This window comes from Sinohyriopsis cumingii, chromosome 5 (genome assembly GCF_028554795.1).
Source record: "Sinohyriopsis cumingii isolate HCF-2022 chromosome 5, ASM2855479v2, whole genome shotgun sequence".
Lineage (NCBI taxonomy): Eukaryota > Metazoa > Mollusca > Bivalvia > Unionida > Unionidae > Sinohyriopsis > Sinohyriopsis cumingii.
In genome coordinates this window covers 10,586,668-10,603,519 of record NC_142965.1, presented here as the reverse complement: position 1 = coordinate 10,603,519, position 16,852 = coordinate 10,586,668, and positions in this window count along the sequence as shown.

Below are 16,852 nucleotides of genomic sequence, written 5' to 3'. Positions count from 1 at the left end.
TCGTAACTCTTCAACTACTCTTCTGAAAACCAAGATTGTATTTGGTTGAACAAAGAATAGTCGTTGGTTTTAACGTACGTCAGAAAACTGGAGACAACAAGGAAAGAACGACCTTGGGTATGATGACAATTAGGTGGCAAATGCCGTGTGTATCCGCAAGCAAGCACAATTATTCATCAGATAAGGCCATTTTGATATCATTTATCGTTCCCCATAGGGTTGCCATTAGAAGACATGCCAGAGTCAATAAAGAGAGGAAACATGCACAATGGAATGCTTCTGCTTAAATAAATAAAACATTAAGGTGTCCATCTCTTAGTAAGTATTTATTTATTATTATTATTGTTAATAAATGTTACCAGTGTTGGGCATGCATACCTCATACACAGTTAATTAAATATTAGGCTCTGGTACGTTTTCTTTCATTTTAAATTGGTTTGATACAAGGATTATTTCTTCTACAAAACTTCTGTCAACGTATTCAATACTTATAAACTTTATTTGTAAAATCTGGCCTAATTTTAAATTGGAAAGGTCATTGAAGACTAAGTTCGCGACAGTTATTTTCCAGCAGGAATTCATAGTGATATCGATAATATTAACGAGGTATTTACTATCAGGCTAAAGTTAGCAGAAACTGTATCCCTTTAGTTTTTTGAAAACATTTTCAAATTCTCAGATAATTTCAGTAGCCTACACACATAGTAAAAATAAAATATACAATATATGGCTATGAAAGCATGTACATACACTCAACCGTGCTCACATTAAAGGTGCATACAGATGCAAACACGGACGTAGATCATTATTTTGAAAAGTTTACAAACTCATTACAAGATATACTTTTGGCATAAAAAGTTGTTGAAAAATTAAACAATCTGAAATAGAAGTGAAGAACAAAGACTTCTAAGACACTTGCAGAAAAAAGACTTCTAAAGCACACTTGCAGAACAAAGACTTCTAAAGCACACTTGCAGAACAGAGGTTTCTAAAGCACATTTACAGAACAAAGACTTTTAGCACACTTGCAGAACAAAGGCTTCTAAAGCACACTTGCAGAACAAAGACTTCTAAAAAAGAACATTTAGCTATAAAAGGGTTAAAATGACTGACTAAATTGTCTTATCAATATGCCATATTGTACTAGTTTAAAATGATAGCTGACTAAGCATTGCAATTTAATATATGCATAGAAGTCAAGACAAACGAACGAATTACCCAAAATGCGCTTCTGTACCATTTAATTACGTAATGCGGCAAGTACCACAAACTTGCTCTTTAATTCGTGTGCGATTTTTTTAAAATATATTTACGAGAGGATCACATGCAGGAAATTTAACAACTGTGAGTAATATTTTCTTGTCTTAAGGGAACTACACCAGTAAAGAGCTATACTTCTGCCTTGCTTAATCCGTGCAAAATCGTTTTTAAATGTACAGAACACGAAAGATAGTTGTCAGGAAAAGGTTGAGACACGGAGTATTAAAGATGCCAAATAGATTACGTAACCTTGATGGCCAAACGATACTAGAAATATGTTAATGAAACATGAATGCCCGACACTAATTGCCTAAAAATTGACCAAAATGTAAAACTTAATCAAGGTGTGTCGGACGTAGGTGTGACATAAAAATGATATTTTGCCAAAGAAGCATTGCTGTCTCAGAAATGAAAATAAAGTTAAGAGAGCACTAGACAAAATACATCTAACAGTTACAGGTTTCATTATGACAAAATATGTCACTGCGATCACCAGCTATGTTGGTGAAATAATTACAAAAACGGACAATTTTCAGATCAGGAGTCAACTCCGATAACAATAGAAACATAAAAGATACATTTTCAGTTATTATGGATTTTTGTTTGCCATATATGCTATTGTTTAATTGACTGCTCCAGTTGAATCTTAATTAACAATATGTACTCAAATCATAAAGGAGTCAGTTATCGCTTCATCACTATGGGGACGTATAAACAACTTCAGCATGGGAACCTAGAAATAAGAAAAATATTTTCCAAAATATTCTGTTAAAGTCTTCAAAAATTGTTTTTACCCCTTTTTAATGGACAGCGATTAGTGTAGCCGCAATCTTAGTATCAAAACAAAATAGACATCCTTTCGAATGGATTTTCCATTCTTGGATACCACGTTTCTGCACTTAATATATTCTTTGATCGAGAATACTTTTGATGTCGAATGCATTTTTCTTCGTCGGATACTTGTCGTATCTTGGGTAAACGTAAAGTTCTCTTGAAAACTTCACTGTTCATATCTTCCAATTAAAAGATAGGAGGATAACGTTCACGCACGGCTCCTGGCGTCCAGTTTGGTAATTAACCCTGTCAAAAGTGCGTTTTAATTTACCAATGCGAAACCAATTTCATGTGCTTAATTCATCTTTCTCTTTCTCAGAGGATTTCAGACGTTCCAAACATTCGATATATTGAAGAGTGTGTTGAGGTGTAAGCTATTTCCACATATGACCCTTCAATCTTGTTTATAACAATTTGCACGATACTAGCTTTGGGTTGAGTATTTTCAGTGGCGAAAAAATGAATGTGCTGTCTTCTCACTTTTTAAGTTGGTTGAGAAATGCACTACCTTTGTCGGTTTGCCATTACTGAGAACTTCAACCACCTTGTTTCACTCACTCATAACTTGTTTTGGGTGTCAAAGGAACCACCCAAGCCAATTTTTAAAACACAATTGCTACAACAATAGTAGCAATCTCGACTGTACCAAGCCAAGGATGGTAATGGCAGGGATGACATGGTGACCAATGTGACTGTATGGATACAATGGGAATTAATATTATTGCGGCCCTTTAGAAAAAGGACGATCATGTGAGACAAAGAAAACTGAATATTAAAAATGTATATCGGTTTGACAATATGGGGACAAGGAAATATTAATGTTATTAAACGACATTAACGTTGTGGCGACTTTATAGAGACAAGGAAATTAGCATCGGGCTGCCACGTTAAAATGTTTTAGGGACAATGGGCGTTTTAATGTGAGAAACATACATTATTTTTAATGATTGATCTTGAAATTTACTGACCAACACATATACACTACTGACTGACACCCACGTTTACTCACCAACACATACGAACTGAACAACATCAATAGATAGATCAACACATACAATAACTCACTATAAGTGAAGGGAGAGAATAGGTTAGGAATGTTCACAGATATTAACACAATCATACGTATTTTTAAAAAAATAAAACAGACGAGTAGAGAGTATGGGGTTTAAGTTTTAGTTTTGTGAAATCATACAAGCATACACGTATAGAACAATATTTTGATTAGGATCTCTGTTTCTAAGATGTCTGAATGGTTTTAAAACTGGCACATGGTTTATTACACAATGATGATTTATACTATTTAACACTGGTTACGCAGATCCACTGTTCTTGATCGCAAGATTCTCCACACTGCAGCTCTATAGACCTAAACACTCTATCCATACCCACTCACCCACCAACACCCCCCCCCACACACACACGAACGATCGTTTATTGTGCGAAACAGTGTACATACAGCATAAAATGGCTCCTGCAGTTAACGCTTAGTATACCCGGAATGACAGTATGACTGCTGCTGCAAGCATTATTCGAGAGGAAATTATCTTGACTATGTATTTGGGGTTCTAAGATTTCTTATCTGAACACATCCACCTTCTCCACTTCTCTATGATTGCAAGAATATGACGATATTCAAGAAAAACAGAAGGACGAATCAGAGACCTTTTACAACGCCTAAATTGATATTTCTGTTTAAGAAAACAAGAGAAAGAAGAACAATAAAGAAAATTTTGACGGAGCTGAAACACATGAGAATGTTGTATGAAGTTACTTTGGCAAAACCCAAGAGAAACCGTGATTATCCAAAAATTCTGAACCTTTCATGAATACATCGACGAACACCGAGGCACCAGAAGAGTCGGAAGAATCTACTACCACCACATCATCAGTAAGACTATAACGTGGAAAAGGTTTAAGATAGATTAAGCTGATGTTGTCAAGTTCGTAATTTTTGTAATACTGACGGTCCTATAAAGGGCCACCCTGTTCTTCCAGAAAAAGGATACTACTCACTACAGCCAAACAAAACTAAACCAGACAAAACAAATCATCAAACCTGATTACTCTCATCTTTAAGGTTCATTTGCTCTTTCGTTCTGGACATTCGGTAGCCCAATATCATTTCTTTTGACGGACAATAGAGGGTATCTTCAATTTTATCTCGAGAGGAATAGTCTGAAGTCTCTCCAGAGGTCTTGTTGGTATCTTTTCGAATCATGATTTGTAAAACTCTCTCGAAAATTTTGATCTGACTTGAATATTCCATTATCACATTTCATAGGTTGAAACTTAATGAGAGTATTCTCTTACGTAGTGTGTGTGTGTGTGTGTGTATGTGTGTATGTGTGTGTGTAGACTGTATATAGAAGGTAACGGTTGTTCAAACAATCTTAAATCGTTCTTCACCGTGAAACTATCACACCCTTCCAAAAAGGAATCCAGAAGAAACCAGATGCAACAGAACGAACAGTATTATGGGAGAGTATTAGAAAATCAAATACAGTCAAACTCCAGAGAGAAGCAGAGATCCTTTATAGAACAAGTTGGGATTTCTAGAGATATCGTGTGTGGTGTTCATGAAATGTAGAAAATTCAAGACATGTTATCCCATCGCTGTACTATATATGTTTAGTCCTAAGTAATTTGCGGAGATCTCCTATTTCGAGGGCATCATTTTCTAGATCGAAAACACATCCACAGCTATCATCACAAGCATCGTTTTGACATTTTTACTAATATCATAAGAATTCTTGGACGCGGGTAGTAATATGAATTTTTTTGTTAAAGTTACGTTAAAAATCCTAATCACACACACACACACACACACACACATGAAAAATGTGTAGAAGAATTTTAAAATGGGAATAACATGTTCACTGTAGAAATAGTTGTTTAGCGTCCAGACCTCGTGTTCCTAAAACTCAAAACATGAATCAGTGCATTACTCCTCCATGCGAACATTCGTGAATCGAGCGTGTTATGAGTGATATCGCATGAAATACTCCTAATAAAAGAAGCGGATTTTCGGAATTGATGTTGTGAATAGAGGTATGCAGGTTGGTGCGGTACTTTGCTTATTTGTGTGTGTGTGTGTGGGGGGGGGGAGATGACTTACTATACGCTGTACACGAACGTCAGCTCGAAGATTACACACTGCACACGATCGTCACCTCGAAGATTAAAACATCATTAACGAAACCAGAACTGTATGCAGTTTTCCCGACGCCTGTCAATGTAGGGAAATATCGCACGCTTGAGATAGATTATATTTCTTACGCGTTTATTACAGTTGGCCTAATATTTGGTTGTGGACATTATGAGGTTTCTCCGCTAATAACTCGTTCGTGTTCTTTCAGAGGCGGTCGAGAAGGTACCTGGGATAGTTTTTGACTTTCCATGTGCGCGTAAGGGATTGAATCAATCAATGAAGAGATCCAACGGAAGCACATTGGTAATCAAGAAAGAGTCTAAATTCATCATACGAGCACATGACCCAATATTCAGCTCTGCCATCTCGATCGAATCTCCAATGTACGCTGTTGATATCGCACAGTGATCGCTAACAAACGCTCTTGGTTGGCCTGAAGATATTAATAAGATCCTCGCAGTTTTTGCATGCGGGACCCAACGATACCAGTTACACTATTGCGCCAGGTATTGTTAGAGTTGTCCACCACGACTCAGGTTAATATCACCTGTAACGATATTACTGGCAGTTATGAGGCCTCATTATCGACAAAGAAAGCGTTATAGGGTTGTATCTTCTTTGGCTTTGCCCTGACATATGACTAGGGTGATCTGATATCAATTACTTTTCATGCCTTTGTATCTTCCATGCAACAATCTCGTCGTAATGAACCTTCGTTTCATCCTTGTGGATCAGGGAGGGCATTGGCTATACCTGGGCTGGAACATGTTGACAACACAACTGCATATTAGAGATCGACCGATTTAATACAGTGACAGTCGTACATGTACATGTAAGACTCGTACGTGTTGTCACCGTTAGAAACCCCGTTATGAGATATATTATGGAACTGATCTTGGTGATGTTGTCAAGGGATTCTTTATAGGCGCACCAAATGGTCTCATATGTTTTCGCGCGCATCACCGATAACTAAACAAGTTGCAATGCGATTTGTTGATACCATCAAAAACACTGCTGTTGGATAATCTAGAATAGTAAATGGTTCAAAACATTCGAGATCGACTACGACCATTTGTGATTCGGGAACCACCAAAGGCTGTTATACGTCCATCGGCAGCGACAATGCTTGCCCCGATTAGTAAATCATCACTGAAGTCACTAAACAAAGTTGTCATGTTTGTTCAATCCCAGTTCGTAAGTCGTGCATAAACTAAGGCGATACGGAATGTGCGGACACTATCCTTAACTGTCCATTAACGAGGGCTCAGACACCCTTAGACGTGGAGTGTGACCCCATGTATTCTGATGTGCTTACGAAAATACCCGGAAGAACGTCACTTGTCGAGTTCAGGTTAAATCTGATGGACGACCGGCCAGACCAGCGGTAACCCTACCCCTTGCCCCACGCAAGACGACAAGTCGTAAGGGAGGAGATCAAGCAGATGATTACTCTGGAAGTAATCGAACCCGCTCGCCGATTCTCCGTACAGATCTCCTGTAGTCTTAGTGCAGAAGAAGGATGATACACATCGGTTTTGTGTCGACTACCGGAAGCTGAATCAGGTAACGGAATTTCAAGTCGAAATGCCACCTGACCCAGAACGTATTTTCGTTTCTGTCTCGAAAGCGAAATATTTTTCGAAGTTGTAGTTGTCCAAGGTCTATTGGCAAAGCCATGTAAAAGAGGAGGATAGGGCAAAGATCGCTTTCGCTACTCCCGATGGGACCTACAAATGGTTAGTCATGTCGTTCAGAGTCCAGATTTCGCCCAGCGTCTTCACTAGAATGATGCGGAAAGTGTTGGAGCCCTTACGCAATAGGGGTGTTCACAACTTCATGGATGATCTCTTGCTAACCACAGAGACGTGGTGTGAGCACCTCACTCTGCTAGCTGACATTTTGGAGCGGCTTCATTAGGCGGGAACTGTCAACTTGGGTTCCGGACGTTGGTCTATTTGAGACACACCCTGAGTCAAGGTACGCTGTCCCCAGAGAATGTGGAGCAGTTGAGAAACACCTCACGCCCCACAGTGAAAACTGAGGTATGTGGCCAATTTCAGTGCGATTGCGGGGCCGTTGTCTGACCTGACCTGTAAACGGGACCCGAATACAGTTTTTTGGACAGATGCGTGTGAGTACGCTTTCCTAACGCTGGTGGATAGGCTTACGTCTTACGCTGTTGTCCATCTACCGGATCTGTCCAAGGACTTCTTGCTCAACAATGACACGTGTGGCGCAGGCCTGGGAGCAGTACTACTGTAAGAGTTGGAAACTGTCTGCTGCCGCGAAGAACTATTCCGTATCGGAGGTGGAATGCCACGTAAAAGTGTTCGGGATATCACGGTTCGAACGGTACTTATACGGGTGGAAGTTCATATTGGAGACCGACCACCAACCTTCGCCTATCTCGCGCAGGCAAAATTCTCGAATGGAGGCTTAATGCGATGGTCTCTGTTCCTACAACAGTACCAGGTGCAGATCAGATGCCTGAAAGGAACCGATAACGTAGGCGCCGATTTCATGACCGGTAGCGCTGAAAAGGCATAGATCGCTCTGTAGATAACCACATGTGTGCTGTTTATTCGTGTTCGCAGTAAGCGTGTAGCGTCGTTATGATTTTGTTTCTTTTATTGCGTATAGTAACACACATTTTCATTCGTAGCAATTTTGGGGGAATAAAATCCCGATTTTATTCTCAAGCGTAGTGGGTGTCACGTTTGTTAAGCCCCAGTTCGTAAGTCGTGTATAAACTAAGGTATTATTATTATTACAAGCCATGTTTGATGTCTGAGCATGTCGCAGGCTAGAGTTAGTCTCTTTCGCAAGGTTACCGTGACCAGAGAGACGACCCGGCATCTTAAATCGGCATATGCGTTAGATCGAGTGACTTCCCACCTAGGTGTTACAGCTTTGTCCAAGATCAGAGGAACCGCGAGGGACCGGGAAGTGTTCTAAATCCGTTCCTACGTGGACAGACAGCGAGAATGACATTGTCCGCTAAGTTGATTGGATTGAATCAAAGAGACATCCAATCAGAATTGAGACTGGGATTGTGGTAACAATTTCGATTCGAATTATAACTTCTAACTAGCAAGCGAAACTTTTGTTCTCCTGGGAAGATTGCTGAGTAAATAACATTACTCCGAGAAAGCCACTCGTAATTTGGAGGCAAACTTACAGAGGAGATTCTAAGGAAAGAGAAAGCGTATGTGTAGTATGTATACTTAATTAATAGGATCGTTTAGTACGTTGAATTACCTTTGAAGTGTTTAGTTTACATGCATATTTGAGAAATGAGTTTGAGTATTATGTAGAGAATCATATAGATTGTTAGCTTGTGGTCAGAATTAATTTTGTAATTCGCTCTTAGATTACTTCGTAGTAATCTCGTGCATTTATTCATGTGATATATTAGATTTTGCACATTCTTGAATTGTGAATTTGGAAAATGGTTGAAGTGTGTAAGATTAGTTAATATGGATGTATGGATATATCAGAGCATGGATATTTGAATATGTGTGTACTTTGTATGGGTTGTAAAGAAATGAATCTGATTGTTGTGATATCGTTTAGTATAATGGGATTAGTAATATGTACTGATGTGACGCAATTTATTGATGTATAAGAAGTAATTGACACTGCTTTTATTACAACGTTGTTTTACCATACAAAAATGTATGAGTATTTCAATGTGAATGAATGCGTGGCCGAATAAATTTAATAGCCGTTATCTGATGATAGGCTGGATGTAGTATGAGATGAGAGGGCTTAGGAAAATATTATACCGTTCTGGTGTCTTCACAGGAAGCTTTTTTTGGGACAGGACTTCCGGTTCAGTGAGTCCCGAGCTTCTAAGAAGGGAGACGGAAGTAACACTAGCAGAGCAGTTGGAATCGACAAGTCTAGTTGGTATAGAGTCGAGGAGGAGGAGGAAAAAAGAGTCGAGGAGGAGAAAGTGGAAAAGGAGGAGAAATATAGAGAAGTCGAGGAGGACAAGGAAGTTGGAGGAAGTCGGGAGGAAGAGGAGAAGGAATTGGAGGAATAGGAGAGAAGAACACATAGATGAGTAGGATGCAAGGACAGGTGGAAAGCTCTCTCACACTACAAATCAAACGATGCAATAGGCTATCACAGGGTCGAGTGGAAGGAGAGTACTTGGGAAATTTTAATCATTTGTCTTTTGAATTGTCCTTAAATTGTTATTAGTTGAATTTCACTTTTTTGTATATTCAATCATTTAACCGTCAGCATTGCTGAGTGGGGGCTCAGAAGTTTACATCTTTCTTTCACTAGTTTAACTTCCAACCAAAATCGAGCCTGGATGGGACTTCCATAATAATTTAAATATATAGTGGAAGCACCCCACTTCATACATACCACAGTGACGGCATAACAAACCCGTCACGCCACAAATGTATAGCTGATTCTACGATTGCAAATATGGTAATAAGGACAGATGACGGTTGTCTCTCTAAAGTTGTTACACGAAACCATAATGCATAAAAGATGGCCAAATTCAAAGATGTATCCGATCCCGTCTTTGATATGGACGCACATGTATTGTGCAATAGAGACTTTTCTCGATTACCAATCACGCTAGGAAGGGTCAATGAAAGATCTGGTTCAGGACACATCTCGGTGATTTCTTTCGTGCGAATAATTCTTGGACGTCCAAGGTAACCGTGTATTCTGAGAAAACAACGTTGTATTTGGCGAGGACTATATAGTCGTACTTGTCAGCCATAGCATCATAACACTGTTCAAGAGCGCACGTTATCCCATCGATGGAACAGATATTAAAGCCTGTTCCTATTTGACTAATCAGTCACTGCTAAAACAATTCTCGGACTAGCCAGATACAGTATACTAGATCAGCTGGACCGATTATGCTGATCATCAAAGAAAGAAACAGCCATATTGATTATCTACTGTATACAGTATGAAAGCATATGAACCCCGCAACTTCCCCCGCCCCTTCAGATAAGGTACAATTCTTTCTAGTTCCTAATTGAAGTCTGAACCTTGGATTTGCAGCACAACGAAAACAGCTTAATGGACGCGGTGAGGTTTACGCATGATTCCACTCTCACATATCTGGATACTGCAGATACGTTCATATGGCTATTTCGGTGCCACACACGCAGTCACGTTAACGTATAAGCTCCATGCCAAGAATGTTGCAGTTTGGTTTGATGCCAGTGCTCCTGCCGATATTAAAGTTGACTCATCCGAACTTATGCATTGGGTTCCTTCAACGAGTCCCTCACTAGTCATAGGTGAACTTTTGACAGCATGCATAGGGTATGATGGAACATCTACGACTTCATTCCTCACACGAAGTTGAGAACAATATAAAACATTGTATTAACCAACACTGCGAGTCTAGGCATACTCTTTAGGTAGGAAGATAAAAACTTTAAAATATTAAGCCCTCTTACAGTTTTAATACGGTAACTTTGGCGAGAGACCGCTTATTCCAGTTGATGGTTCTGACTGTTCGAAGAGAATTATGATGGCAAAAAGTACACGTCACGTGTTTACAGCACGTTTTTACAGCACTTTCAATCCGGCACGTATTTACAGCACTTCCAATCCTTAACAATATAAACACCAAAATGGTATATTCGATGATATTTTCGCCACTGGCAGTTACGGATGTCTAGCTAAGGTTAAAAAGCAACCCCCCAAAAAACTCCCCTTATACATTTTGTTGGACTTTGGACATAGTGAAGGAGCGCATGTGAGACCAAAACATTGACACAGGCTTGCAGATTTCATAAAACAAGACATTAGTAAGGTGTAACCGATTTATTGCTTTTCTGTCAGATGGCTAAGACCTGGTTGAGCAGTCCATGGCGAATATGTACTTCAGCGTACATGTAGGAGAACTATGTATCACTGCGTATACATTCCTTTCTGTGATCTTCTTCTACTGAGTATGCTTACAGTGTCGTGATCTACTTAGACAAGACACAAATCCTAGGCGACCCAAAACAGGTTTTATATCTACGGGAAGTGGACTTGTGTAATTTTCTTTAGAAACTTAAAAAAAGTATATAACTCAAGAAAACAAGCAGATCTTGCACCGCAAATTATTGCGGACATACAGTGCCTGTATGGTTCCATTCCTGCAAAAGAAATCCACGAAATACATGGAATCAGCTGAACCAAATTATATAAGATATGTAATGCTCTCAAATAAACACGTCTGGCATTAACCAGAAAGATCTACAGCTACAGCCTAGAAACTGATGGACTTGAGTCCATAAAAACATTTTATATCATCAAGAGAGATCTATAGCCCATAATTGATAGGATTAAGTTAATAAAAACATATATTGTCAACAAAATGATCTATAGCATATAACTGATGGTATTAAATAAATTAAAATATATGATTTCGACAAGGGATCTAAAGACCATAGCTGATCATCTCCAAAAAATACTGGACGGATTAAATGTAGTAACCCGTCCATTACTGAATAAGCGACTTGTGGAACACGTGAACCCTATTATATAATACAGGAGTCTGACGTTTTATCAATAAAGTACGGCGAAATCTCTCACAATATGAAATCCCCTTATCGGTAATATAAATAAACACAAGGAGTGCAAGCGTGACCACAACCCTTTGCTCGATTCGACTTTTTCTCACGTGTCTTTTATCACTTCAGAATCGCAAGAAGACTGAAAAACTACACAAAGTACATTCAAAAGATAGTAACGTACCAACACAGAACTCTCGAACGACCATCGCATAAATCCAGTCTGGCGAATTAACCTTTATTTTCACCACTACGGTCAAAATTCCTTTCTAGCAAAATCGGCTAGACGGAAGTAGCACATTCTACCAGTTTCTACCCTGCAGTAAATATGCGTTAGGGTCTACCCAAATAACAGCCTTGTATAGTCTGTTTCGATGCCGGTTGACATCGGAATGAATAGTCAAAGTTTCAGGAATATCTCACACACTTGGCCACCTATACTGACACTCTTCCACTAAATTTATGTGTAATTAATATACTTACTGTGCTGTCTTTATCCTGGCAGAATGAAAATATAACACTAGCAAATGGACACATTTTCATGTTCTGTTGACATACATTTGAATTTGTTACAATGCGACGATAGTCGAGGTATGCCGAATTATGTTTAAGAAGGTTCATGTGAGGATATGTTTCTTGAACAAAATGAAACGTTGCTTACGGTTCCAATAGGCATAATATATTTTATTCATTTCATTAAAGAATAATATTTCAACTTAACCCGATTTTGGCATTCCCGGATTTCATCAATTTTCAGCCAACTGAAATGTAGTCCAACAAAACATGAAAACAGGTCCATTTTTTTTGTTGCAAGAATTTGAATTTATTAGAGAGAAGACATCAGGGTACGTAAAGTCTGGCAAACACTTTATAACTTTCATTTGTAGAAAAGCATCGTTATTGGTTGCCAGTTGTGTGTGATAGTCCTGAAAATTTGACTTTCGTTACACTGTTAGTTGACATCAAAACACGCTACACAGAGCCATTAGTTAGGCCGTAAGACCCATCAACCCCAGAACAAAAATATCGGGTGGCATGTCTTACATTGTAGGACTAGGTCAATGTCTTAGACTGTAGGACTACGTCCACCACCAACCCCTAGCTCTACATGTAAGACCTGACACTGATATTTATGTTGTGGGCGTCAAGGTCTTACAGCCTAACTAACGGCGCTGTGTAGCATGTTTTGATGTTGACTAACATCGTTACAACAGTCAAATTTTCAGGAATATTTAAAACAACTGACAACTAAAATAACGACGCTTTTCTACAAAGTAAAGTCATAATATTTCAGTCAGACTTTACTTACTCTGATGTCTTTTCTCTAATAAATTCATAATGCGTCCATTTGCTAGTATCATATTTTCATTCCGCCAGGATAAAGACAGCACAGTAAGTATATTAATTACACATAAATTAGTGGAAGAGTGTCGATATAGGCTGCCAAGCATGTGAGATGTTCCTGAAACTTCGATTACTCATTCCGATGTCAACGACATCGTAACACGCTATACAAGGCCGTTATTTGGACAGTAAGATATAGCAATGAAACAAAATCAACATGTGCCATGTCTTACATGTACGACTACACCCACACCCATCCCAGTCAACATCTCCAAGGGAACAAACAAGTCTAATAAACGTTGAGACACGTTGCTTTGATGCACATTTTCTGTGTGAACATAGTAGTAAAAATACGGGTTACCAAACTTACCAAAGCAAGACATGTTAATCTCAACAACCCTTTTTAAGTGTTTAATAGGTCCGAATAGCGAGCCAAAAACGCTTGCGTTGGCCACAGCCACTTCAGTATTATACTCAGTTCTGAGTTATCAACTCTTGTGTTCGGAATCTATTCAATTTAACACTAATTTACAGTAATGGGTCTTCTGCAATTTATGTACTAAGCAGTTAAATGCGAGATTTACTTTGCCATGCCTACCGACCCGCTACGTTCCTGTCAAAACACGATTTGAAAACGAGACTTCCGGTGTTAGGACGCTTCTAAACTCGAGGCGCTAAACACAACACAGCATCCGAGAATTACAACTATCTTTCGCTTAAACAAAAATCGGTCGTTTGTAGGAGTAAGCTTTATTGCCTTCCACACTTTGTAAGCATCTCTCTCTCTCTCTCTCTCAACTTTGCAGGGACGTACTGATTTAGACAAGATTTATTCTACCCAGATTAAGGGCTGATTGGGACCATAATAAATATTCTTAAGCTTCGTTTTGAATTTAAATGTGGCATTTACAGTCGGTATAATCATGATATTTCTCATTATTTCCCATGTACATTTTGTCCAATAAATCAAACCGACCCAATCCCACAAATCTGTGTTGATAATGATGGACGATATGAGGGTATGATATCACCTCTCTTTTAAAATGTGCAATTTTGCTGCATGCAAATCTTTCCGGGACACACATGTTTACTGTTTAGACACCTACCGGTACATGGTAACAGCCATATCTAGCGCGAAAACCGACCAGATATAAAAAAATAACAAATTAATTTAAAAAATTCGAAGTGCCACGCAAATTTAAAAAAATAAGAGAAATAATTTTAAAATATAGGGACAAAACAGATTTATGGAAAATAGAAATAAGTAAAAGTCACGCTTGGATTAGGGAGGAGGTAACCAAAAATATAAAATGTAGAGTAGAGCATGACAGCTGGGGGTTAAATTGGACAAAAACTTGGAAAAATTGGGGAAAAATAAGATCTGTCAAAACACAAAGTATAATTTTTAAATACCTGCACAACGCCTGGCTAACAGGCGAAGAAGCAATCACACGTCGTATGATCAGGATAATGCCGAAATATCCATTATGTAAAAAAGCGAACTTCACCAAACTACATACGATTGCCCAATGTGATAAAACTAAACATAATAGGATAAAGTTAATAATGGAAATATGCAAAAATATAAGTATAACAAAAATAACATTTTATTCATAGATGTAGACTACGAAAACAAAATCGTTCTAAAAATTATAGACTGTATAGTAACTACGATGATATCCTGTGGACAGGTGATAAAGATTTTTAAATAAGATACGGGGTACAAATAAGAATACTAACTACAATAAGAACTCAGTACGTCTTACGACGAACAGATACTTACCGCCAGGCTGATATAACGCAATTTATGTTGGAATTGGGGGAGAGAGGGGGAGGGAGGAATGGGTATTACAGACCGAACGGTCGAGTAACGCAAATGCGAGCCGATGCCATACCCATACCCCCTCCTCTCACCCCACAGCAGCCATATTTCAAAGAAAATTTCAAATTCTATTTCAAATATTAAAAAAAAAACATGCTTTTTTTTAAAGAAAAGGGAAGAAAAGAATGAAAAGGAAAGATTTTTTTTTTCTGAAAGAAAGAAAATTCTAAAGACATATAGTAAGGGATACAGGGGAACTAAATGGGGGAAGTAAAAGGCGATGACATCATGGGGCTAAGTCATATGGCGCCACGCGAAGTGGACAAGCCCATGAAAGAGTCTTTGAAAACACCCCATGTAGAAACATAAACAGACAAAACAGAGACACAAATACATACTGTATAACACAGTTTAAAACCCTACTAACTTCTTCTATATCTTAAAAACCATACAGCTCCCGCACTGTATGGTTGACCACTATACAAAAATGTGGTCTCATTAAACAATTTTGGATCTTTCAATAAAGAATAATCAGATAAACTAAATAAAGGAGGCCTAACTCGACCCAGGAAAAACACATAGAGAATAAAAGAAGTGTGGACCTTGGATCGAGCGTAACCTACCTATCAACATCTTTAAAAACTATTACGAGGAACGACACATATTATCACTCGAATAATACAATAGGAAATTATTTTTTTAACAAAATCTAAATAGTACACCGTTCCATCGTAAAAATTCGAAAACCATAAAACAAATTAAAAGATATAATATATCATAACGGATCTTAAATCCAAATTAGGAAGAAATACAACTGGGAAAGATATTTGATTTATACTTGCTGTCTCAAACATACAGAAAATATAGCATGCACACAATATAGCACCACTACATATAGAAAACACTGAGGCCTAGGCGACCTACAGCAAAGGTCACAAAATTTCAAGGGAAGGAACTTCGAGCAAGGTGAGGGAAACCAGGCTCGGACGAACAACCCTTTAGATAACACTATGGAAACACAAATACCCCATCAAAAATTCTAACTAAATTTTTTATATAAAATTTTGTTTTAAATAAAACATACAACACATCTGAGGGGGAAACACGCAAACATAAAATACTTTTATTTTTTGGGAAGTGGGGGGGGGGCATCTGTCTGGTGCCACCCCCCCCCAAAAAAAAAAGAAAATCAAAATGGCCTCAGAACAGAGGGTTGTGCTATTCTACGTTGATTTACAAGTCGCCAAACACATGATTTTATCCGGAAATAGCATGTACATATTGCAACAAAAAAAACAAAACAAAAAAAAAAAACAACCAACAGCCGCGAGAAATACCGGTACGTGCATAAAATATACACCGATGTGTGCAGACAAGACGATCTGCAGATTTTTTGCAGGTTTTGATGAATCGGCGATATCATCACCGAAATATCACTACATGTGAGGGGCTGATTTATCATCTAAGGTACACTGAGCAGCTCAATTCTGCATTTAAGGAAGAAGAAAAAAAACTTGATTTTACGCGAAAAAAAATGGGTTGCTATATATAATGAAATTAAATGAAGTGATATTGTTTATCTTGCATCGTGAATTTAATAGTAAAATATAATGAAAGCAGATCGTTCACCTTTGTACAAAGTTGAAATAGATTCCTTTATTTTTGAGAAATAAATAAATACTAACACTGAACAAAATCGCCACAGAGTGGCTCACGTAGTAAAAATTTTTTCGTGTGTGTGTGTGTGTAGACAGATAGGCACACACACACACATATACATACATGTATATATATATATATATATATATATATATATATATATATATATATATATATATATATATATATATATATATATCTTTTTTATACATATCTTTTTATCCACTGTATCGTATTGAT